We start from the raw sequence: 26,249 nt of genomic DNA, 5'->3' as shown, positions 1-26,249 counted from the left end.
ACAGACAGCAGGTCTCCAGCAATAAAGGCAGCTCTGCCGAAGCCTTCTGTACACCTTCTGTCTCTCTACAACTCGTCCAGTGGATGCTGTGAGCTCACATACCAGCTGCCGTGTAGTACTAAGGCGGTACTGCGGTACCCTTACAGCCAAATAACTGTCCTCTGTTGTGATATAACACGTGGTCGGTCCTGCCCTGGACTTCGGGATACAGTTTCGTTCTCTATAAACTGTCGCCACATCCGAGAAACAATAGAACGATTCACATTAAACGATTGGGCCACATCAGTTCGCGACTCTCGTGCTTCTATTCTTCCTTTGGTCCTCCAAAGCAGAGAGTCTGTAGGCGTCTTCTCTGTGCCATACTGTGCAGTCTGTGACTGTGTACACTGCGATTGTGGAAGTGGGACTACCCTGAAAACACTACCCCGCTTGATAGGTGCCCTGGCGTCATTGCTGGCGCGGTTGTCCGTTGATCGGAATGCCATCTTCCGTGCAGAACACGATCGTAACGACGTCTATTGACAGGTTGTATGATTATATCGTGAATTAGACACAGGACGGGGAAAATAGCAGTTTGTTGCTTTAATTTTGGACAGCAGTGTATTATGCAGTCATCCTCAACTGCAATGCAGACACCAATCGTCAAGAACAAGTGAGTTTGATCATCCGTTACGTCAAGACGTTGGATGTTCCAGTTTTCATTAGTGAGAGAGAACACTGGAGAAGGACTTGCGAAGATTTTAATAGAACTGCTGGAAGAAAACAATTTAAATATAATGGATCGTCGAGGCCAAGGATTTGATAATGGTGCCAATATGAAAGGAAAATCCATATGAGCACATGCTCGAGTATTGCTGGTCAGCAAGCGGACAGTGTACAGCTTGTGTTAATCACAGCTTGAACTTGGTCCTTGGAGATATGGCCAAATGTAATACGGAGGCAATGACAATTTTCGGCATAATACAGCAATTGTACACTCTATTATCGGCACCTATAGAGAGGTGGAATACTCTCACTGAGACCTGTTCTGAACTAACCTTAAAGACACGTACAGATATTGGATAGGAGTCTCCTGTTAAGAGCACCAGACCTGTCAGACACTAACTGGGGAAAGTATGTGAAGACCTCAAAAAGGTTGCCGAAACAGCGCAGGATTCATCTGTCTGATCTGAAGCACTATCTTCAGTAAATAACTCCCTGAGCTCCTTCGAATTCGTTTTGGCTCTTATCGGTAGTGCGCGACCTCTTATATGCCGTCAATGAGCTCAGTAAAGATCTTCAAGCTGATGATATGCACTTACACGTCGCCCTGTAAGAAGTACGTGGATGAATGACTTCCTCAAAAACTACACTTCTAATAGTATTAGTAGTAGCTTTATTCATCGGTAGATCTCTTTTTACGAGCATATCGGACATGTCAAAGTGTTAACAAGCTTAGACCAATTTAAAATACACTAGTGGCCAATGAACTTGCTACACCACGAAGATGACGTGCTACAGACCCGAAATTTAACCGGCAGGAAGAAGATGCTGTGATATGCAAATGATTAGCTTTTCAGAGCATGCACACAAGGTTGGCGCCGGTGGCGACACCTACAACATGCTAGGATGAGGAAACTTTCCAACCGATTTCTCATACACAAACAGCAGTTGACGGGCGTTGCCTGCTGAAACATTGGTGTGATGCCTCGTGTAAGGAGGCGAAATGCGTACCATCTCGTTTCCGACTTTGATAAAGGTCGGATTGTAGCCTATCGCGATTGCGGTTTATCGTATCGCGACATTGCTGCTCGCGTTGGTCGAGATCCAATGACTGTTAGCAGAATATGGAATCGGTGGGTTCAGGAGGGCAATACGGAACGCCGTGCTGGATCCCAACGGCCTCGTATAACTAGCAGTCGAGATGACAGGCATCTTATCCGCATGGCATGGATTGTGTTGTCAATCATATGACTTTGCCTTTCAATGCCATGAGTGTAAGTAACTGTGAAAATGATGATCACACTCCCTTGAGCAGTTTGTGTCACTTTTTGACAGCTAGTGGTAGGAGTGAACATTTAAGTGAATGTGAGATGAATGACACTGATACACCTGAGCAAATTTATTCTTACTCAGATGGTATCATGGAGTCTGTAGAAGATCAACAAGCCTTAGCCTATGTAGCAGGCTATGTACTAAAAGCCATAGATGTACCAAATGATTGTGAAACATGTAATACCAGTCTATACTCCTCTGATGTGACAGAAAATCATTTGTTTACTTCATTTAAAGAGAATAGTGAGGAGCATTCTCATTTGAAATATGCAAGTGAGAGTGTCATGATTTTCCTAAGGGCACTCCATGATCAGCTGTATGAGTATCTAAATAGTCATGGTCACACAACAAGACTACATGCTAATTTTAAAAAAGACATTTCATCTGTCTCATACAACAATTTGTAATAAACATGATATTGAAGAGAGACCTCTGAAGACAAGTATTCCATTTATAATATACAAGTATGTGAAAGAAAAGAAATTTACAAACAAGAGGAAATTGTGTATGCAACAACTTAAAAAGAAGTTCAAATCATGTTAAGAGTTATTTCAGTTTTTATTATGTGTACAATTAGTGTAAGCTCCCTATACCTATGCAAATGTTGTGTTAAAAGCAGAGAATTACATGTTCTTGTATCAAAATCATGCCTTTGATTTGTTATCACAAAATCTGGTTATTCAGCAGGAACATAACTTAACACTTTCTAGATGTGATGATGGGACTCTAAAAGTATAATGAATAAAGTGCTGTCAAGGGGAATTTGTGTTAATTTGCAGTAGTGTACCAAACAAAGTTTTCAAAGAGGAAGTAAATAAATAAAAATTTTAAAAATAAATGTTGTACCAGCGTCTTCTTTCATTGTTTAAACATGATGGGTGTTGCCAAAATAATTGCCAAGTTGGGGAAAAAAGAAAAAAATTATGTAGTGCAGTTCATTTTTTTTGTATGTCTCATTGGCAAAAATATTTTGGCTACATTCATGGAGTGTCTACCTGCTCTGCTTCCAATTTGTTTTTCAGTTGATGTAAAGTAGTATTTTGTCTGTTTCATAAATTTATTTGAACTGTGCAGAAGTTCAATTTCAGATGACTGAATATCCATAAAGAACAATCAACAGAAAGAATAATAAATCGGATTTTGTAGACTTTACAGTACATTCTTGGTTTGTAGCACAGATTTTTTTGTAAATGACCTCTTGGTTATCCTTCAGCTGTGCAGTTATTTATTTGTGTAACCTAGTATTCCACTTTCGATCATGCGAGTGGACATAATGTGCATTAGGATATGTCGAAACCTAAATATCATTTATATATGCATGCAATGTCAGATGATTTTTTAGTCTGTCATGTGCTAAAGCTCATTTATTTCCACACTATAATGGCCACACGGCCAAAATCGCAATATTGAGTTTTACAAAAAAATTTCACAGTCAAAAGGTGACGTAATTTACGAAAATTTTCACAATGTAAACTGCAGCTACGAGTAGTTAATGTTTGTTTTTGATTGAGATTTCTTTTATATATTACTTTGCAAGGTCTCAAAAACCTTTATTACTGCACTATGCGGCCCACATTCAAAGATTAAATTAAAAATATTGTCATCTAATTCGCGTATTTAGAAATAAACATAAGAGCTTTTCGCGCCATATTTTTTCGTGTTGAAGTTCACAGCCAGGCCACAAGTAGCGCTGGTGTCGTTCTGTGTTTCCGGATAATAACGTGGTCTTTGCGCTTCTACTATATTGGTGTTCTGTGGCTACTACCACTACTGCTGCTGACACTGCTCTCTGGTTTGTGATTCTATTGTAGCTTACATATCGCAGCCAGCACGTGAGAAATCCATCGAAGTTACTTCTGCTCGAGTGCGCTAGCAATAAGTTCTTTAGTCATGGACCTCTTACAACAGTCTCACAGTTCTTACAATCGAAAGCGACGAGACGCTTCAGCTGAAGAAGAAAGAGAGTTTACTTGTGGCAAGGCATTCAGAGTTCCTTATTTGTAAGCATACGCAAGGCGTAGTTTCCATCTGTTAAGGTTTAATTTGCTGACTGCCAAATATTTTACATACTGTATCTGTTCTTGTGTTTGCCATAATCTTTTTGGAATTTAAGTTGTGGTTATTGATATTGGTAAGAGCTCTACAGGGATGCAACTAAAGTGTTTTACGGCGTTAAGGTAGGCGCTAAGGTAGCCGAAAATAATAGCAGAGTTTCCGTCTGTTTTGTTTAACTTGCTGTTAGCCATATATTGTACGAGGGCAGTTCAATAAGTAATGCAACACTTTTCTTTTCTCGGCCAATTTTGGTTGAAAAAACCGGAAATTTCTTGTGGAATATTTTCAAACATTCCCGCTTCGTCTCGTATAGTTTCATTGACTTCCGACAGGTGGCAGCGCTGTACGGAGCTGTTAAAATGGCGTCTGTAACGGATGTGCGTTGCAAACAACGGGCAGTGATCGAGTTTCTTTTGGCGGAAAACCAGGGCATCTCAGATATTCATAGGCGCTTGCAGAATGTCTACGGTGATCTGGCAGTGGACAAAAGCACGGTGAGTCGTTGGGCAAAGCGTGTGTCATCATCGCCGCAAGGTCAAGCAAGACTGTCTGATCTCCCGCATGCGGGCCGGCCGTGCACAGCTGTGACTCCTGCAATGGCGGAGCGTGCGAACACACTCGTTCGAGATGATCGACGGATCACCATCAAACAACTCAGTGCTCAACTCGACTTCTCTGTTGGTAGTGCTGTCAATTGTTCACCAGTTGGGATATTCAAAGGTTTGTTCCCGCTGGGTCCCTCGTTGTCTAAGCGAACACCATAAAGAGCAAAGGAGAACCATCTGTGCGGAATTGCTTGCTCGTCATGTGGCTGAGGGTGACAATTTCTTGTCAAAGATTGTTACAGGCGATGAAACATGGGTTCATCACTTCGAACCTGAAACAAAACAGCAATCAATGGAGTGGCGCCACACCCACTCCCCTACGAAGAAAAAGTTTAAAGCCATACCCTCAGCCGGTAAAGTCATGGTTACAGTCTTCTGGGACGCTGAAGGGGTTATTCTGTTCGATGTCCTTCCCCATGGTCAAACGATCAACTCTGAAGTGTATTGTGCTACTCTTGAGAAATTGAAGAAACGACTTCAGCGTGTTCGTAGGCACAAAAATCTGAACGAACTTCTCCTTCTTCATGACAACACAAGACCTCACACAAGTCTTCGCACCCGAGAGGAGCTCACAAAACTTCAGTGGACTGTTCTTCCTCATGCACCCTACAGCCCCGATCTCGCACCGTCGGATTTCCATATGTTTGGCCCAATGAAGGACGCAATCCGTGGGAGGCACTACGCGGATGATGAAGAAGTTATTGATGCAGTACGACGTTGGCTCCGACATCGACCAGTGGAATGGTACCGTGCAGGCATACAGGCCCTCATTTGAAGGTGGCGTAAGGCCGTAGCATTGAATGGAGATTACGTTGAAAAATAGTGTTGTGTAGCTAAAAGATGGGGAATAACCTGGTGTATTTCAATGCTGAATAAAACAACCCCTGTTTCAATAAAAAAATGTGTTGCATTACTTATTGAACTGCCCTCGTACATAACTGTTGCTACCGAGCAAGGTGGTGCAGTGGATAGCACACTCATTCAGGACGACGACGATTGAAACCGCGTCTGGCCATCCTGATTTAGGTTTTCCGATTTCCCTAAGCCGTTTCAGACAAATGCCAGGATGGTTCCTTTGAAAGGGTACGGCCGATTTCCTTTGACATCCTTCCCTAATCATATGGGACCGATGACCTCGCTGGTTGGTCCCCTCCCCCAAATCAACCAACCAACGAACTATTGCTATGTCCCGTGCTTCTACGTGTTAAAAACGAGATAATCGATGATTTTATTTAAATTTGTGTTTAATTTTGACAATAAAGAAAATGTGTTAAAGCAAGTTTTTCGGTTTTTGCTCCTCCACCCCCTCCCTCACCCCTCCGCGGCCTCACTCTTGGATTCGCTGTAGGACTCGCATGCCTTAGTGAAGGGCCTGATTGTACCGCATTTTTAAAATTCTCCCTGCACAGTCATTGTGCTAGCTGGATTGGTGATAGCTTTTTCGAACTCCCGAGTGACAATTCTCGCTCATTTCATGCGATTTTTAACACCCTCCCTCCACAGTGCTCAACTATCCCTGCCCGTCACTACATGAGATCCGTCCGGTATTGTTTTGGCTGTGATTGTTCGTTCGTGTTTCCACTTCACAATCACATTACATCATTTGGGCAGATGTCCCAGACGGATATGTTACTCAGGTAACTGCCAATGACTAATGCACGTTCAGAGTCACTGAACTGTCCTGACCGATCCGCTCTAGCGTTATTGCTTCTCCTATACCCGCGAGTCCGCCTTTCGTGTCATCTAGTCCTCATTTCTACATTACATAGCGATATCCAGATGCTTTTGATCATATAGTGTACTTGGGAGCTGATAAATCCATACACATTATAAAAATGTATGCATGTACACTGCAGGACTAAATGAAAACGACGTACCACGAAGGAATTATCAGAATGGGACGAAAAACAGGTTGATGGGCTGTACATGTATACAGACAAACAATAATTACAATTTCAGAAAAAATAGGTGATTTATTAAAGTGAGTTTCACAAACTGACCAGGTCAGCAATGAGGTGGTCCACCTCTGGCCCTTATGAAAGCTGTTATTCCGCTTCGCATTGCTTGACAGAGTTATTGGATGGCCTCTTGAGGGGTACCGTGCCAAATTCTGTCCAATTGACTCGTTAGATCGTCAAAATCCGGATCTGCTTGGAGGATCCTGCCCATAATGCTCCAAACGTTCCCGATTGGGGAAAGATCCGACCACGTTGTTGGCCGAGGTAGGGTTTGGCAAGCACAAAGACAAGTAATAGAAACTCTCGCCGTGCCTATGCGGACATTATCTTGCTGAAATGTAAGCCTACGATGACTTGCCATTGTAATGAAACTGGTTATAGTGAGATAACTGTACTAACCGATCTTGAATCGTATAAAATGACTGATTCCCAAGTTGATGACTCAAAACCCAGAAGTCCTCTACTATAGAGCTACATCAAAGTGTATAAACGTCAACATATATAAACAGTATATGTAATTAAGAAGATAAACAATAATAATAATTTTTGTACTTTATTTTTGTGATCTATGTTTCAAAGATGATTTTGCACCAATAGATCGATATATGATAGCATTTTCTTTGCTACATGCTGTTATAGGTAAATCTTTCTCTTGTTCAGTACGGGTTTGGAGTATGTGTTGGGAGTGCGAGTGTGGAGTACAAGTTATGTGTTTATTGTGTTAGCACGGTATTTGATGTAAATTTGCATTGTGAAGTGAAATGACTAAAAATATATCTATCCAACAACAGAAACTCCACCAGTGTTCATATTATTTAAAGCAAATGAAAACAAGTATCCTCTAGTCCACTATAAAAAGTTGCATTTCAGAATGGACTACGAGCCTAAAACTTCAATAGGACGATAAAAGATGAGTATTACGAAAACTGTTCATTCAGATTCTACCGTTGCTGCCTCTCTCTGAAGTGTTCACTATCCCAGCGCGCCAAGTGCTGTGAAAATGTGACCAGCCGCACGATTTAAACTTGCTTCAAAATTAATAAATCGATTTTGGTTTATAAGAGGATGGTGACAGTCATAACATGAAGGGCAACTAAATGGGAAGTAGAATATCGTCTATGTACTGCTGTGCTGTAAGGGTGTCGCAGATGCCAACCAAAGGGGTCCTTCTATGAAATGAAATGACACCCCAGTCCATCACTCCTGGTTGTCAGGACATGTGGCGGGAAATAGTCAGGCTGGTATCCCACCACTATCCAAGACGTCTCGAGACAATTCATCGCTGATCATCGCCGCTCAATTCGAAGCTGGACTCATCACTGAAGTGAATGAGATTTCAGGCTGAATGTGCCCAACACCACTGCAAACGGCCTTGTTAGTGCAAAGATGTCTCTGGTAGTGGACACAATAAATGTCGTAAGCTCAGCTCCCTTTCTGTGAGCCGCCAATCTGTGCTGACGTAAGCTGTCGCCAGTACAAAGATGTAGCAATAAGATCGATAGCACTCCCTCAATCAAGTGCACCTATCAGGAGAGAGGTCACAGACAGACTCGCAAGAAACACGCCGCCAACGCCCTCTCGACTGCAAGTATTTAGATCTCCGCCGCTGACCGAGGGACTCAGTAACTAGCGCAGCCTCAGTCACTAGCTCAGTCTCATTCACTAGCTCAATCACTGATGCACCATCTCGCACTCCAGTTTGGTGTCTGTCATTTGACGCATAGTGGGAATTGTACTTCGCCAGCAGTGAGGCTAACGTGGACTGTTACAAAAGAGCATGTGCCACAACGCATGGACTCTTAAAGATAAGTAGCTTCCTGTCTATGTAAATAAAGATCTCCGTTAACACATGTGTGCAATTGTGTTGCAGAAAGAGGATACTGCCCACCAAACAACATCCTCTCCCTTTATTCCTACGATACAAGGTTCTACAGTGTCGTCGAGGACACACCACAATTAATGCTGCTTGTGGTCACTGAGGCACAGATTCCACCTAGGTTCGATGATAATGAGGAATCTGGCGCTCCGAGCGCTTCTTTGATGACTGCTCGGCCACTGTTCTGTCGTCCCTTTGGGTCGACCGCTCCCTTCTTGATGCTGTGTCAGGCCATGGTTCACTCATTGCTGCCAACATCGTCGAATAGTGGCGTCGCTCTTATTTATATATTAAGTGATTCGCCGATTATTCCAACGGCTACTTTGAGCCCAACTACACGTCCTCTCGCAAACGCTGACATCTGCTTGTATACGCAATTAATTAAATATTCCGTTCTACACACATCAAAAAATGTTTTGCATCACCTCGGTTCCAAGAGTTCCGGTACCTGTACAGAAAATTGGAATAGAGATCAACATAAACCATTTCTACCCTTTTTATTGCTCATGAAAACCACACGTTGCATGTTGTAGCACCATACAGCGAGACCTTCAGTGGTGATCGTCCAGATTGTTGTACACACCAGTACCTCTAATACCCAATAGCACGTCCTCTTGCATTGATGCTTACGTGTATTCGTCGTGGCATACTATCCACGAATTCATCAAGGCACTGTTGGTCCAGATTGTCCCACTCCTCACCGGTGATTCGGCAGATCCCTCAGAGTGGTTGGTGGGTCACTCGTCCATAAACGGCACTTTTCAATCTATCCCAGGCATGTTCGATAGGGTTCATGTCTGGAGACCATACTGGCCATTCTAGTCGAGCGATGTCGTTATCCTGAAGGACGTCATTCACAAGATGTGCACGATGGGAGGGCGCAAATCGTCGTCCATGAAGACGAATGCGTCGCCAATATGCTGCCGATATGGTTGCACTATCAGTCGGAGGATGGCATTCGCGTGTCATACAGCCGTTACGGCGCCTTCCATGACCAACAGCGGCGTACGTCAGCCCCACATAATGCCACCCCAAAACAGCAGGGAAACTCCACCTTGCTGCACTCGCCATGGAAATCGGGAGTGAAGTTGCGCAGCTTATTGCGCACATTCTGAGTTGTAACACGACGTCCTGTGACTGCAAGAAAAGCATTATTCAACATGGTGGCATTCTGTCAAGTTTCCTCCGAGCGACAATCCGTAGATAGCAGTCATCCACTCCAATAGTAGCCCTTGGGTGGACTGAGTGAGGCATGTCATCGATAGTTCCTGTCTCTCTGTATCTCCTCCATGTCAGAACAACATCGCTTTGGTTCACTCCGAGACGCCTGGACACTTCCCTTCTTGAGAGCCCTTTCTGGCATAAAGTAACAATGCAGACGTGATCGAACCGCAGTATTGACCGTCTATGCATGGTTGAACTACAGACAATACGAGCCGTGAACCTCTTTTCTGGTGGAATGATTGGAACTGATCGGCTGTCGGACCCCCTCCGTCTAATAGGCGCTATACATGCATGGTTGTTTACAGGTCTGTGATACAATATCCGCACTCAACGTCTATCATCAGGAGTTCTGGGAACCGGGGTGATGCAAAACTTTTTTTGATGTGTGTAGTATGGCGAGAGCGAGCCAGGATTTGACATTATGAAGAAGCTACGACCCCCCCCCCCCCTCCCCTGGAAACTGCCTTCCACAGATGGTGACGAAACGTTTGGTTTTGATGTGAAATCCTTCCGACCACGGTATAACAGCCAGGAATATTTTATTAATTGTGACATTTACAGCCCTGAAAGTTTACGTTTTACAACCATCTGCGTATATTGTTCACGCGCCTGTCTGTGAGCCATAATTACAGTCCAAATGAGTACACAGAATGTAATTTTCAAAGGATCTATGCCATGGTATTGATATGTCTCCTATTTACTACCCTTGACAGCGACGCGGTGAAATTGCGCTGCAACGTCACACATTCATCCATCGGCCGCCAAAGTTTACAATACTGCATTTTCCTTCGATACACGTATGAATATCAGTTTGAGACCAATTTGCACAACTCGTGGTGCGTCATTTTGTTTTTTTTTAATCTTGGGGTGTGTGTCTGTATGTGCCTTATCTCCTCCTAAACCACTGGTTCGATTGCAACCAAATTTGATACACATATCACTTACTGTCTGGAAAGAATCCCCATGGGGGTAAGAAACACCATCCTCTCAAAGGGGTGAGAAAGAAGAGTATCTCATGACGCGCAAGTAGCCACACTACATTCATCCAGTATTTGAAATTCTGAGCACATAGTGACTTGCAACCAACTTTACACATGATTTCAAACCTTCACGAGACTTTTTCTTGCTGACACGCCTCCCCTCCACCAGTAAAATGATTCGGGGAAAAATTTTATCGCTTACTACATTTCCGTTGTTCGTGCAGCAATACTGCAGCATCAGGCACGATCTTTTAATTTATTCCTTCTTCACTACAAACTCTATTTGCCACAGAATTCGCAGACAATATCCGCGTGTACCACTGGACGTATCTGCAAAATTATAAGTGTTCGAGGTGTGACTGTAAAACAACGGGACTATGCCGTAAATCATTTTATTACAAAAAACTTACGTATTTAGTTATTTACACCTTCAAAGTACTCCCCTTCTCTATCCCTATAACGCTTCATGCGAATTTTCCATTAACGGAAACAGTGCTGGAAGATTTCATCTGTGAGCTACTTGATGACACATACTGCTTTTTCTTTCACTGCTTTAACAGACTGAAATCATATACCTTTTAATGCAGATTTTATCTTAGGGAATAGATACGTCACATGGTGCTAGGTCAGGCGAATAAGGTGGGTGATCTTACACCGGAATGCTGTACTTTGTCAGAAACCTCTTAACAGACAATGGAGTAAGAGCCGGAACGTTGTCTTAATGCAGACCTCATGACCTATTCTTCCATTATTCGGGTCCTTTTTCTCTTATTTTCTCACGGGGCTGAGCAACAACCTAAGGTACTAATGGTGATTAACGGTTTTACGTCCAGGAATCCAGTGAAGATACACAATTCCATGAATATACACACATCAAAGAAAGTTCGCATCACCCCGGTTCCCAGAGCTCCTGAAGATAAACGTTGACTGTGGATAATGCGTCACTGACACATTCCCTTTGACTGTTCAGAGACGTCACTAAACCCGCCCAATGATGTAAACAACCAAGCATGCGCAGCGCCTATCTGACGGAGGGGGTCTGACAGCCGATCAGTCCCAGTCATTGCACCAGGAAGGGGGTACACGGCTCGTGTTGACTGTAGTTCAACCATGCCTTGAAGCTCAATAGCGCGGTTCGATCGCGTCCGCATTGTTACTTTGTGCCAGGAAGGCTCTCAACAAGGGAAGTGTCCAGGCGTCTCGGAGAGAACCAAAGCGATATTGTTCGGACATGGAGGAGATATTGAGAGACAGGAACTGTCGATGACATGCCTCACTCAGGCCGCCCGAGGCTACTATTGCAGTGATGACCGCTACCTACGGATTATGGCGCGGAGGAACCCTGACAGCAACGCCACCATGTTGAATAATGCTTTACGTGCAGCCACAGGACGTAGTGTTACGGCTCAAACTGTGCGCAATAGGCTGCATTATGCGCAACTTCACTCCCGACGTCCATGGTGAGGTCCGTCTTTGCAGCCACCAAGCAGCGCGGTACAGATGGTGCTAACAATATGCCAAAGGGACTGCTCAGGATTGGCATCACGTTCTCTTCACCGGTGAGTGTCGCATATGCCCTCAAGCAGACAATCGTCGAAGACGTGTATGGAGGCAACCCGATCAAAAAAAAAAAAATGGTTGAAATGGCTTTGAGCACTGTGATCCTTAACTGCTGAGGTCATCAGTCCCCTAGAACTTAGAACTACTTAAACATAACTAACCTAAGGACATCACACACATCCATGCCCGACGCAGGATTCGAACCTGCGACCGTAGCGGACGCGAGGGTCCAGAATGTAGCGCCTAGAACCGCTCGGTCACATCGGCCGGTGGCAACCAGGTCAGGCTGAACGCCTGTCCAGCGAGTGCAGCAAGGTGGAGGTTCCCTGCTGTTTTGGGGTGGCATTATTTGGGGCCGTCGTACACCGTTGGTGGTCATGGAAGGCGCCGTAATGGCTGTACGATGCGTGAATGCCATCCTCCGACCGACAGTGCAACCATATCGGCAGCATATCAGCGAGGCATTCGTCTTCATGGATGACAATTCGCGCCTCCATCGTGTACGTCTTGTGAATGACTTCCTTCAGGATAACAACATCGCCCGACTAGAGTGGCCAGCATGTTCTCCAGACATGAACCCCTTCGAACACGCCTGGGATAGATTAGAAAAGGGCTGTTTATGGAAGACGTGACACACCAACCACTCTGAGGGATCTACGCCGAATCGCCGTTGAGGAGTGGGACAGTCTGGATCAACAGTGCCTTGATGAATTTGTGGATAGTATGCCTGCCACGACGAATACAGGCATGCATCAATGCAAGAGGACGTGCTACTGGGTATTAGAGGTGCCGGTGTGTACAGAAATCTGGACTACCACTTCTGAAGGTCTCGCTGTATGGTGGTGCAACATGCAATGTGTGGTTTTCAGCCGGCCGCGGTGGTCTCGCGGTTCTAGACACGCAGTCCGGAACCGTGAGACTGCTATGGTCGCAGGTTCGAATCCTGCCTCGGGCATGGATGTGTGTGATGTCCTTAGGTTAGTTAGCTTTAAGTAGTTCTACGTTCTAGGGGACTGATGACCACAGCAGTTGAGTCCCATAGTGCTCAGAGCCATTTTTTTGTGGTTTTCATGAGCAATAAAAAGGGCGGAAATGATGTTTATGTTGATCTCTACTCTAATTCTCTGTATAGAAACCTCGGAACCGAGGTGGTGCAAAACTTTTTTTGATGTGTGTATGAAAAATACCATCATCGCTTTGGATCTTGAATTGCTCGTTCGAGCTGTTTTCGTTCTCGGTGAAATTGGACCTTTCCAGTGCCTCGACTGGCGCTAAGTTCATCGATCATTAGTGAAAAACCAAGATTCTTCACATGTTATCACTCTTTCCAAGAAGTTAGCATCATTTTCAATGCTATTCAAAGTATCAGTACAAACATGCTCACGAGTTTCTTTTTGATCGATGGTGAGAATTTACGGCACCAGGTTGGCACACACTTTTCTCATGTTAAACTGATAATGTAAAATTGACCTTACGCATTCTTCGTCAATTCCTACGGTTTCAGCAATCGATCGAATGCTAACCGACGGTCACGTCAAATCAGATTACCTAATTTCTCAATAGTCTCATCGGATTTTGATGCTGAAAGGTGTCATGGGCGTGATTCAGCTTCAACGTCTTGTAGGCCATTTTGGAAACGCTTGAACCACTCAAAAACTCACATACGTGATAAAGAGTCTTCGTCATAAACTTCTTTTAGTAAAGGATCGGTTTTACTAACAGTTTTTCCGAGTTTGATGTCAAACTTAACGACAATTCGTTGCTCTATTACTACACTTATTATTTTTCCGGCAAAACAAAATAACAGCTCTTACAGAAACGAAGGCCACGGCCACAGTGATTCATTACGGACACCAGAGATACCGCATTCGAATGAGAAGACTTCACGCTTCATAGCTAGTGGTCGCTCATCTCTGGGGCATGCGTATTTCCTCTGTGACAGCATCAGTACTTTTATTGTATAGCCACAGCTCGCATCATTGTACAACACATAGTTCAGGATATACGTCGTCATAAGCTTTGAACTGCGTGAAAACGAAACTGCAGTGCAAAATCCGCTAGGGTGAAGGTGAAATATGTGTGAAAATATCTGCGAAATACGTTGAATACATGCGTGGAAAGATTTCAGCCAAACTTGATATACATATTGCTTACTACCTGGAAAGAAATACTGTGGAGACAAGAACTGGCAAACTCCTGTTGAGGTGGGGGCTGTACGTGGTGAGAGAGGAGGGAGGGGTAGGAGGTGGATATAGATGGGGAAGAAGGAGATGGACACAGGTAGTGGGTAGCAGGAGATGGACAAAGAGATGGAGAGGAGGTGCTGGACCGCGAGAGGGGGGAGGGGATGGAGGGGAGGGAGGAAGAGATTAATATAGAAGTGGGAGGAAATGGAGAGGAGGCGAGTGGGTAAGAGGAGATGGACAGAGTTGGGAGGAGCAGATGGACAGAGGGGGAGGAGCTGATTGACAGAGATAGGAAAGGAGCAGGTAGACACAGAGAGGGGAGAGGAAGACATGGACAGAGAAAAGAACAAGGAGGAGAGGAAGAGTTTGTCGAATAGAGGGGGGAGTAGGAGATGAACTAAGAAGAGGGAGGAGGAAATGGACAGTGAAAGAGAAGAGGATGATATGGACAGGAGGAGGGGGATACAAACAGAGAAAGGAAGTAGGAGGAGATGGGCAAAGAGAGAGGAGAGGAAGAGATGGACATAGAAAGGAACAGAAGGAAATGGAGAGAGGAGGGATGAGGTGACGGAAAGCAAGACTGAGCAGAAGAAGACGGACAGTGAGAGGGGAGATGAGGTGATGTACATATAAAGGGGAAGGAAGAGATGGACAGAAAGAAAGGGAGGAGGGCAGGGAAGGAAGAGATGGACAGAAAGAAAGGGAGGAGGGCATGGACAAAGAAAGGGGGAGGAGGAGATGGAGGGAGGAAGAGATGGACAGAGGAGGGAAGGGGCAGATGGACAGAGGGGGAAGAGTGGGTGGACAGAGGGTGTGGAGCAGGTTGACTGAGAGATGGAAAGGAGCAAGATGAACAGATAGAGGGGGAGCAGCAGATAAAGAGAGAGGGGGGGGGGCAGGGGGAAATGGGTAGAGAGTGTGGGTTGGGGAGGTGGACAGAGATTTAAGGGGGGAGAGAAAGGGGGGTAAGGATGAAATGTCGTATGGCTAGAGCCCCCCATCAGGCAGACCGTTCACCGGGTGCCGGTCTTTCAATTTGACGCCACTTCGGCGACCTGCACTCGATGAGGATGATAGGATGATGATGACAGCACAACACCCAGTCCCTGGGCGGAGAAAATTCCCTGACCAGGCCGGAAATCGAACCCGGGCCAAGAGGATTGACAATCTGTCACACTGACCATTCAGCTACAGGGGGCGGACAGGAAATTTAACTAACAGAAGATTAAAATAAATACATACCTGGGCAATACAGGTTACTTAGCTAAAATTTTTACTTTGAAGCCTGAATTATTTTTTGACGTGCAGCACCAACCCGAAGAAAAAAAAGAGGTTTTACACTAAACAGGTGAGTTAAGAAGTGGGGCGACGAGAGATGCAGCCAGCGTGGAGTCCGAGTGCAGACCCCAGTCTGCGAGGCCGCAGACAGCTGCGCGCTGTCTGGCGCGGTATATAAGCACCGTGCGCCGGCGCGCGCCGCCAGTGCAGTGCAGTGGGCAGCGGCGGTCTGTTGCCTCGTCAGTCCCGTTGCCATGGAGCTGCCCGGGATCAGCGCCGCCTACCTCAAGCAGGTCAGTCTGTGTCTCTCCAGCGGCCCCGTCCGGGGCAGCAGCCACTCCTGCTGCACGCTGCGCCGCGATTCGCGAGCGGAAGTCGGCGTCCGCGATCTGGCGCTGGCATGGCGGCGAGAAAGCCGCTCTCGCCACCCTGTCTGCGAGGCTGCGTTTTCTACTCGCGTCGCTCCGTCAGCTGCGGTGGTCGCGAGTGTTCAGTGCAGTTTTGTCACAGTGCTTAGTTACCTGCTCAGTGGCTCCTTAAATCACATAATTCGTTATTGGTCAAATGTTTGAGGGAAGTGAAGACTCCCTATAAATTACTCAGTGCGTTAAATATAAACGTAGGCTTCCGCGGCCATTGACAAAATCAATAAAAATTTTCTGGGTTCGTGACCGGCATTGTCAATATGTAAAACTAGCGATGTTTCGCTGACTATTGCAAGTGACCTTCTTCAGGGTGCTCGTGTTTACTATTACTACTACTGCTACAGTAAACAAAAACAACCTGAAGAAGGTCACTTCAATAGTGACCGGATCATCGCTAGTTTTACATATTGACAATACGGTCACAAACCCAGAAAAATTTTACTGATTACACAGTGGGTACTTTCCCGAATTTTCGTACCCAAATTGAGGGTGCGAGATGGACCAAGGGGGTATCAAATTGACCAGGGCGAGGTCTAGTTTTGGCAAGAAATATTTAATTGCTTGGAAGCAATTAGGATAAGTAAGCAAAACTTAATTAATGATGTGAGGGAAAAGAAATATTTCACGAACACATGTTGCTAGCTATGTAAATGAAATGTCAAAACGTTCATGTCGTCAAGGTCGAGTTACACTCGTTGGGTATTTAACTATTTCTTTCGAATCAAGTAGTAAATGAACGACATTTCGATAACAGCAGACGCTATGGAAGCAAATGAAGTGTCAAGAAGATTATGCTTCCTGAACAAAACTTGAAACAAGAAAAGATAAAGAAAACGGTTAAATGTTTTATGAGACGATTTGTCAAGAAGAAAGAAATGAAATGGATTAGAGAAACGTTTGACTCATCTTTCAGGATGCTCGCTCATGTACAGCAAATGTGGTGCGTCAAATGTTTCTCTAATCTATTTTGTTACTTCCTTTTAGGCACATCATTTCACAAAACATTTGATCGAACTTTTTCAATTTTTTAAAAAATTATCGATTTTACTGCTAAAAGGATCTGACGAATCGGTAATGCGCTGGAGTTCTTTTCTCTCATTTGTAACAGAAATAGTTTACACCCTTCTCCCAGTTAGTAATCAGTGAGTGACATCAGTTTTGTAGGTCCTAAACAGGAAAAGTCTTCCTAGTTCTTTTCATATGTTTCATCCGTAAACTTTATGTGGAAAAAGAGTCCGCCACTTGCGTGTTGTACTTTTCCCTGGTCGTCGATTGACCTGTTGCGTACGATCAATGCGGAACTTCGCTCTGTAATACTTGAGAACTGTACTTTCTCTCTCCAGCTGTAAGAACTTCCTGCCTAGTTGAAATTGTATAGTGGGCCGGGACTCGAACCCGTTTTGTGCTGAGCTGTGCTCTTCTCCTTCCTGCTGTAATTTTGCTAGATGTTGACGTCCTTGTCGTTTTCGACATCTTTCACTGGTGAAACTTTTCTAACCAGTAGTGGGCGTGATGCGTATCAGTATGTTTCGTGTGTTTCCCGAATACTCTACAATCTGTTACGTACGGTGTTGTGGATGAATTCTGAAAACTGTAATTCCTCAGAGTGGCACTTTCTCTTTGCAGTGAAATATAAACTGCAATAACTTTCTAAAGAATTGGAACTGTGTGCTGGTCCGGGGTTCGAACCGCCTTTTATGCAGAACATTGAGGATTCGAGTGCCTTTCGAAAAAATGAGTTGTACTGTTCTCCCTCGTAGCTACCGCCATTAATGCTAGTTTTGTAGGATTTCACATGCTAGACCGCAAAACGTACTCCTAGCTATTACCGGTATCTCTTTCATTGGTGCTGCTTTATTTAGCTAATAGTGGGACAGATGCATAAATATGTACAAGATGCACACACGAAAACATACTTTTAACCCTAACAAAATCCATCGGAGTTCGTCATTTATGTATGGCTGAAAATGCTTGGTCCCTTTTTGCCCATTTTAGATCGACAATATATTACGTAAGGCTGACTCGAAAGATCATTCCAAATTTTGTAAAACTTCAGAATTATACGTACTTTCTTTGTGTGGAAGCGCACTGACTTCTTAACGAATTGATTCTACTTTGCGCAGAGTATAAGGTTTCGGTTATTTGGACAAAAATATGTTACACTCTTCATACTCTTAGCTTTTAGCCATTTCCGCTAACTTTGTAGATGTTGACGTGCTGGAGTTAAAAAAATATTCTTTGTTGCTTTCGGCATCTATTTTCATTGTTGAAACGTTCTGTTTAATTTAAAGCTGTTTTCTTTGCCATGTTTCGAGCCAGCACTTGTACAGACAAATTGGGTTAGAGTTCCTGTCCGGTAAACAAGTTTTGATATTCCAAGAAAATTATCGTGTAATAATATAACTGTTCTTTTTTCATAGCATTAACTTGTAATACAACTCTTTGAACACGTATGTTTTGCAGTCATTTTGTCCCTGATGGATGGACGAATACAGTGGACCTACTGAAATAGTTGTATTATAAAGGCAGCAACCACTGATATTTGTTGATAAATTTTTAACCTGTGATTCCAATATTTTCTGACGAGAGAGATCTCACATCTGGTAGATCATCATATCACGGCTGAAAGCGAAGAGTGCACCATCTGCATGACGCATGAAAACTGGTCGTAAATCATTTGGAGATGAGCAGGAAATGATCGAATCTACTCACTCTTTAAATAAATAATGTTTTTCAGAAAAATGTGACTTGTTGCCGACATTCTTATCTAATCTGAATTTTCATCGCTCTAGAAAGTCTATTTTTCTTTAAGGTGCGAGATTTGAATTTGACAGTTAGCTTCACGTATAGTTCTTCTTACTGCACACAATTTCACAATACCGAGAAACATGGAAACTTCCTCCATGTTGACAAATTTTTGTCGTTCACCTTGTAATTTTGATTGCGTTTCACCTTCCGGAGTACAATACATCACGTCATCCGTTGTTCAACCGGTTCCCAGGAACGAATGGGCTATAATGATAACGGCAGAATATCAGGCACATTCCATTATCTCCTGCGAATGAAGGGACCGTTTCCTCAAGTGTATTAGCCGTTATCAGCGTCTTACTGTTGTGGAGAGAGGCATGATTAGCGTACGGCATTTATCTGTCTTCGCAGAAATGTAATTATTATAGGCGAGAAGACAAGAGAAATTTCCAGTGCGTCATGTGTTACTCATTAAACCCTTGATCCCAATCACCCTCGCGTACAACTTTTATATTCCCGTAGGCAGTCCAATGCAAGAACCAGTGGGAGTTTCAAGACACGATCGTAGCAGATTTTTTTACTACCTAACGTGGCTTACTTCTCTTGCAACGCCTTCTGTTAAGTGAGAGACGCAAGGTTTACCGTACTCCATGCTTTCGATTCATCTGCCTGCAAGTACACAATTGGAGCGAGATGGTGGGCCCAACTGGACTCGCATTCTAAAGCAGCCATTCAGATTTAAGTTTACCGTGCTACCCATAAATCTTTTAAGCGAACGCTGGGATGTTTTCTCTGAAACGCAAGCGGCCTATTTTTCTCCCCATTCTTGTCGAACAAAATGGTTCAAATGGCTCTGAGCACTATGAGACTTAACATCTGTGGTCATCAGTCCCCTAGAACTTAGAACTACTTAAACCTAACTAACCTAAGGACATCACACACATCCATGCCCGAGGCAGGATTCGAACCTGCGACCGTAGCAGTCGCGCGGTTCCGGACTGCGCGCCTAGAACCGCTAGACCACCTTGTCGAACAGAGCTTGTTTTCCGTCTATAATGACGCGATATAAAAACTGAATGTTTCCTCCTTTTTTTCACTACATAGTCCGTGATGGATACGCCGCACTTTCTTGGGCTTCCCCTTTTTTATTCCTCTCGCGTACAGACCACAGGAAAAGCGGTCGTCTTCATGTGTCTACCATTATGTATCTTGCTTTTGTTATGCTTACATGCGACGTACTATGGGGGTATAATACTTCTTTCAGTCTGTTTTGAATTTTTTCCTCTGAACTTGTTTTTATTTGATCCTTTCGTGCGACGTACGGTGGAGGCTTGTTTTACAGTCTGTCTCGAATAAATTTTCCTGTAAACTTACCTAGTAGCTCTTCGGGAAAAGAACGGCGTCTTCTTTGCAGAGGTTCCCGGGTAAGATCTCTGCGTATCGCCTTAGCACTCTCGTATCGACTAAACTCCCAGGTTATACACATAGCAGAGAACCTCTGTGTTTAAAAGATCTCTTCCTTTTCCACAAGTTATGTGGTTCATCCATAGCAGGCTGAATGAAGTGATTTGAAGCGGAGGGAAATTTAGCACAGCGCCTATTAAAGCACGCTAGGGTTCAAACCTACCCTTGGATTGACGTCGTTTGGTTTACTTCAATTTATGCACGTTAATGGTGGTGGAACTCTGTAACTGTGGACTAAGTTCCCTGAAGAAATACAGATGGCTTTCCTGTTGTAGTCCATCTTCAGTTGGTGTAATACATTCATATCATCAACATTACATATCGGTGGACAACATTTTGAAATCTGCAGCGGCTTTCTGTTTTGGAGAAATTGAGATACTACTAGTGGAGGTTAGGTGACTGATTATCAAGCAACTTACGGGAATTCAGCCAAGTGATAAAAAGTATCTACAGCGACCACCGATATTTCGACAGGAGTACACCCCACGATTTTCAAGGCACAAACTGCAACGGACAGGCGATGTACAAGCAAATTTAAAACCTCTTTGAGTAATTCAGGAAAGACAGAACACACTCACTGAACACTAGTGCCACCAAAGATGACCAAAGTCAGATGTATCGATAGTGAAAGACTACGAACGAGCAGGTGAGGTAACATGGACTCTGTCCCACTGTTTTTTGATAAGGAAGAGAGCAGGATTCCACGTAGAGTTTAAACAAAAGCTTCCATCCCTGTTTACAAGGTTGCTCGCTAATTTAATCTCAACAACTTCATTAATAACACTGTCCCAATGGCTGGACGTGTATGCCAATATCACGATATTGTTATATAACGTAGGGTGACCAATATCCAAACAATGTTTGGCAATAGCAGATCTGCTTGGCCGCTGTAATCCTGTGTACCGTTTATGCTCAGTACATCGGTCCTCCACGGTCCTGATAGTCTGACCAATGTATGTCATGCCACAGCTACAAGGAATGCGATACACACCCGCCTTACGCAAACCAAAATCGTCCTTAACAGAACCCAAAAGCATTCTAATTTTAGATGGAGGTCGGAAAACACATTTCCGTAAAATACGACCGATCCTGTTGGAAGTGCTTCTTGCTGTGACGTCCCTTCCCTCCTTCTGCACTCGTCGGGAGAAGACGAGACTCGTAATGATGTTCGCCCCGTCACAGTGACGTGAAACAGCACCTGTAACTCTCGTAAAACACAGTTCCTCGTGTAGTTAAGAAATATACTATTGTTCGTCCGTAACACTCTTATCAGTTTGTGTTAACTGATCAATTGTTTATCTTTTATCTTATGCCCGGTTAGTTTCGTTGAGCAGTGAAATCTTGGTTCTTAATCCTATCATTACGGTCGTTTTTCACATCATCCTTAGCGACGATTAATAACTGCTGTTCGTAATTGCGTTTCTATGGCGTTGCTATGTCAAATTATTAACAACGGTCCAACGTAACTCCATAGAGTAGAAATATCTCTGGAGTGAGCATTGCGTCCTGCGCATGTTGCCAACATTAAACTGGAATTGTCACGTGATCTAGGGACGACGTCGATTGTTTAGCGCCAATTCGTGTCCGCCATCAGGTAACGTCACGTCTCGTCACATAACACCAAAACATTCTACAACACCTTTCGAATGGAGGCATTCGCAGAGGTCGTCAACGGAACGTCACGTCATTTCACGGTACGTCACGGTTTCTCGGGAAGAAAATTTTAACGGTACCAGTCTGTTAACATCTTAAGTTAACCTATTTTCACCGCGCTCTCATTCTCCTTATAATAGTCGATTTTGTACTGTTGTATCTTCATAATCTTTATTTTATAATAGCGCTTTGTTTTAGTAACAAATTGGAGATGTTCCATGACGACTGGGATATTTTTTCCACTTTCTTACACAGCCGAGATCGTATATCTGAAGGCGAAAAGTTATTTAGGTTTTACGATAACACAACGGCGCTGACACCCACAACGCATATGTATAAGAACATAAGTAGACGAAGCAAATTCCACCATATGACATTTTAAACAAAAAAGTCAGCTTTAATGAAGGAGTAAGATACAGTTGTATACGACGTTATTAATTACATAAGGAAAAACATAATGGATAAGTTTAACAGGCTTCATTAATTCGTTTGAAGCTTTCTTTGATGTGTAATAATGTACATATTTTCCCTAGCAAATAATTATCGATGTTTTGAAACGTTGTTTTACTTCTCAGTAATTTACCAAACATAATTGATCAAGAACATAGGTTATGGTTCAAATGGTTCTGAGCACTATGGGACTTAACATCTGAGGTCATCAGTCCCCTAGAACTTAGAACTACTTAAACCTAACTAACCTAACGACATCACACACATCCATGCCCGAGGCAGGATTCGAACCTGCGACCGTAGCGGTCGCGCGTTTCCAGACTGAAGCGCCTAGAACCGGTCGGCCACACCGGCCGGCAACATAGGTTATAAAGTTTGCTTCGGCCATTGACAAATTTTGTCGTTGTTAGCTCCTCAGTTCTGATACTATAACATTTTATGCATATTATGGGTGGTGAATCAAGACCTCAATTTCGCCGTTCAGTACTGTGTTAAGCGACTTGACGAGATGTGACATGCTGACGTGAATCTTCTGTGACGTTATGCTCGTTCATTTTGCTCTTGAAAGCTAAGAGCCCAATTTATTTCAAATATCAGACGTAATCTGCTATGGTGCCTGCAAACGTCTATACTAAATCCACAGCACTTTACTAGCGATATGACAACATTCAAAATTTATAGGGCAAATGACGGACAAATCTACGGCGTACCGAGATCACGTGACGATTGTGACAACACAAAATCAGTTCTGCGCTTCTGAATGCTCACTCCAGAGATATTTCTACTCTAGCGTAACTCCAGAGATCACTTATGTTAAAGTAACGTCCTTGTAACACGCCGTAATGCTGATTTTTATATTATTCACCGTTCACTGTCTGTTATTCTTGTCTTCACACAGTCGCTTAAAATGTTTAAAGGACTCAATCACTGGCATGAACATACGTAATATTATTCCTTGAATCATGTAGACCACACATCTGACTTATCTCTTGACTAATAGTTTATTAATCTTTTTGTAATTAATTGTTTGTTCCTATCACGCACACACACCGATATGTCATTCGAGATTAACTTCTCATCAGTCCAATAATCGTGACGTTGACAACAACTTTTGATTGGACGGGGTATTGGTTTTTCTTCATAACTTTGTATTATTGTGTCCTACTCAAGACTGCGAATAGTTTTCGTGTCACTGATCCATTACTATCAAGTTCGCAAGTGTTCTTCAGTCCGAAGGTTAAGTCCAGTAAATCAGTGTCACTCAATTAAAATCACCGTCGCGTTGATAACGGTAAAGATTACTTTATTCAGTCGAATGACTGAGTATGGCTTTAGCCTTTCTCTCCCGAACTATCGAACTTCCACAACTGAAACAGTCTAATAGCGTTTGCTTCCAGAAGACTATCGCAATAGTACTCTAGAGCGACTCAAGAGCAACTAACTAAATATTTCCATATCCGAGATGCATTGTAGGCGCATTGAATTTCCTTCTCTTCCATGGTAAGTGTTATCTTTGACCGAATTACCTCCTTGGATTTAACCTTTGTTCATATGAATTTAAATTTATTCTATAGATGTTTAAAAGATAATGCATGGCAACCCTCTCCTTTTATCTCCTCTTTTGTATGTTACTCTCAGTATTTAAGTGTTATAGTTGTTAATCAAAATATTATAAGTGTAATTAATTTCTTTTGTCACCAATAGTTGTTGTCACTGTCAATATGACTCACTTCCCTACTTTAAGTTTTCACAAAGTTTGTTAATTGGGGTTTTCTGTCCTTGGGGCGTTACACTGCGTAACGCAAAAAGGTGGTAGACTTCGGTGTCGACCCAGTATTATCATTAGTCACTCGATGAACAGTTGGTCGATAGCGCAACGCACGTTCAATCTGTATTTCACTATAACTATTCTGACGAAATGCAGCTTCAAGATGGGCCAGCTCAGGCATTCAAATTCTCCCTGCCATGAGGCCAAACAACAAAAGTATCAGCAACATTTGTGAAGAAACAGGAGGGTTTCAAAGGCGCCAACTCCAATGCACGATCCTCGAAGTCTTCCATAAACATATCGGCGGTCGCTGTAAATACTACCTGGCTGAATTCCCGTTAAGTTGTTTGAAAATTGTATACACCAGGAGAAACTCAGGTCTCAGGTGACTGATTGATTATATTGTATTATTTTGTCACGCGTTGACTGACATAAAAATAAGGCACCCAGAAGACATGATCAGATGTCAATTTTAACTTCGCGCTCGTATACACCATCGGCGGTTATGTAAATGATTAGAGTTCCATTTGTCTGTGACATGTAAAACGACCACCAGAGCTCATTAGTGTGTTTGTGTTTACTGTGGTTACCAGACCTGGGCGTGAACAGCATCAGATGTTGAGTGACCACTGTGGAGGACACAAAGGTGCCGCATACTCGTATGAGACAGCGTTATCAGCACCAGACGGAGTTTGAAAAGGGCCGCATTGTGGCTTTACATTTGACCGGCTGGTCGAATTGTACAATGTCCAAATTTGTGGAGCATTCGGGTGTGACAGTGACCTGATGTTGGACTGCATGGCTCCCTGAGGTCAGGCATACTGGTCCCCAAGATTCCGGTCGACCACGTCGGACCATCGCCATATTGTACACCAAGCGCATTGTAATGCCTTCACATCTGCGCCCGCCATCCGAGACAAAGCGATGCGTTCAGTGCAATATCGTGTCTAATTCCGCACCACTGGTTGAAGACTAGCAGCGGCCGGACTAGGGAATCACTGTCCCACGTGTAGGCTGCCGCAAACACCACAACACATACGGCTGCTTTTGGGGCGGTGCCCTGACTGGAAAGCAGAAGCTGCTGATAGATGGCGTCGCTTTGTGTTCACCGATGGATCGTGGTCCCGCACCGATCGTCTACATAAAACGGATCGTACACATCGTAAACCTAATGGTTTAGGTGCTCCGAGGTGGGCGGAGGAACGGCGACAGAACAAACAAATTAGTGACGGACAAATATACAGTTTACTGAGCTCCGATACTTAAGTAGTACAGCAACTCATTGGATGTGCTGAAACGTCCCCTCAGAAAAATTATGAATGACTCTGCTAGTAAACCTCTACGTTATTTGATTTTCAAACAACTGAGCAAAACTCAACGTACTCAAACAGTTTTCTCTTTACTTATTCTGATCATCACTAAACTGACCCACAATATTTTTAACGCAACGCATCTGACGTTCAAAAATCCCTACAAAAGAATGGACCTGACTAACAATAACCTATACCATTGATGAATCACTTACCTCACAAAAATCTTCGTTACCCGAACTACTGCAATACAGTGGTCGCCAATACTGCCAGCTAAATAAAAGATTCTAACTACTGAAGGCACTAACTACTGATACGCATATTTAGCAAATGAAAGATTTTTATAGAGAACAAACAATGTATTTACCTTAATCTTGTTCAAAAGTCATCATATATATTCAATTCATGACATCCATCTTTACAAATTTCTTTTTTCTGCCGGACACACGTCCAGATCGTCCGCTTATAATAACTTCTCAAAACTCTACCATCTCTCTCCCCACATCCACCACTGCTGGCAGCTCACATCCAACTGCCCAACGCTACGCGCTGTTCACTGCCCAACACTACAACAGCGAATATTCCAATAATGAGTCCAACCAGCCACAGACTGCACACAGCACAGTCAGTGATTTTCATACAGAGCGCTACGTGGCGTTACCAACATAAAAACCT

The sequence above is a fragment of the Schistocerca serialis genome, chromosome 1 (genome assembly GCF_023864345.2).
Source record: "Schistocerca serialis cubense isolate TAMUIC-IGC-003099 chromosome 1, iqSchSeri2.2, whole genome shotgun sequence".
Taxonomy (NCBI): domain Eukaryota; kingdom Metazoa; phylum Arthropoda; class Insecta; order Orthoptera; family Acrididae; genus Schistocerca; species Schistocerca serialis.
This window is presented reverse-complemented; position numbering follows the sequence as displayed.